Here is a 785-nt window from a genome sequence, read left to right as displayed (position 1 = left end):
GCTGCTGGCACACAGTGTTGTGAAAAGAAAGAGTTGAAAGTGGTTGGATGCATGCTGCCTCCCATCATGTACACACACCTTTTGTTCCTTTGCTGCCTCCAGTTAGACAAGTTTTCTAAGATTTAACAACAGTGCAATCCCCTTAAAGCTCTTTTTCTTCCTCTCTTCAATGAATTTGCAGTTAATATGCCTGCCAGAAAGCACGTACATCCTTCCCATCATTCCTGCTTAGTCTGAAAGCTCTCTCTCTGTTGTCCTATCTAGAGGTACACTCTGCAAGGTTTTTTTAAAATTAAGGGAGCCCTAAAATCTGGTTTCTCTTCAGATCGTATACATCTTTCGCCTTTTACTAAAGATTTTCATGGAGAGGGACATTTATGAGTTTTTCTCAAATTTTGGGGGCCTCTGGTGGAGCAGCGTGTTAAAGCGCTGAGCTGTTGAACTTGCAGACCAAAAGGTCACAGGTTCAAATCCAGGGAGCGGAATGAGCGCCCGCTGTTAGCCCCAGCTTCTGCCAACCTAGCAGTTCGAAAACATGCCAATGTGAGTAGATTAATAGGTACCGCTCCAGCGGGAAGGTAACGGTGCTCCATGCAGTCATGCTGGCCACATAACCTTGAAGGTGTCTACAGACAACGCCGGCTCTTTGGCTTAGAAATGGAGATGGGCACCAACCCCCAGAGTCGGACCGACTGGACTTAATGTCAGGGGAAACCTTTACCTTTACCTAAAATCAATCCTGTTTAGTTTCCAAGATAAGATGGGATTTAGGCCCTTTTGGGTAG

At 45.6% G+C, this 785-nt stretch overlaps 1 pseudogene; it reads left to right on the top strand.

The window, feature by feature from the left end:
* The first annotated feature begins 305 nt into the window (after positions 1-305).
* LOC134298134 (U5 spliceosomal RNA) lies at positions 306-415 on the top strand (annotated as a pseudogene).
* The last annotated feature ends 370 nt before the right edge of the window (positions 416-785 follow it).

The sequence above is a fragment of the Anolis carolinensis genome, chromosome 3 (genome assembly GCF_035594765.1).
Source record: "Anolis carolinensis isolate JA03-04 chromosome 3, rAnoCar3.1.pri, whole genome shotgun sequence".
NCBI classification, from domain to species: Eukaryota; Metazoa; Chordata; class Lepidosauria; order Squamata; family Dactyloidae; genus Anolis; species Anolis carolinensis.
The sequence above is the reverse complement of the archived record's forward strand: the minus strand, read 5'-3'. Positions and strand labels throughout refer to the sequence as shown.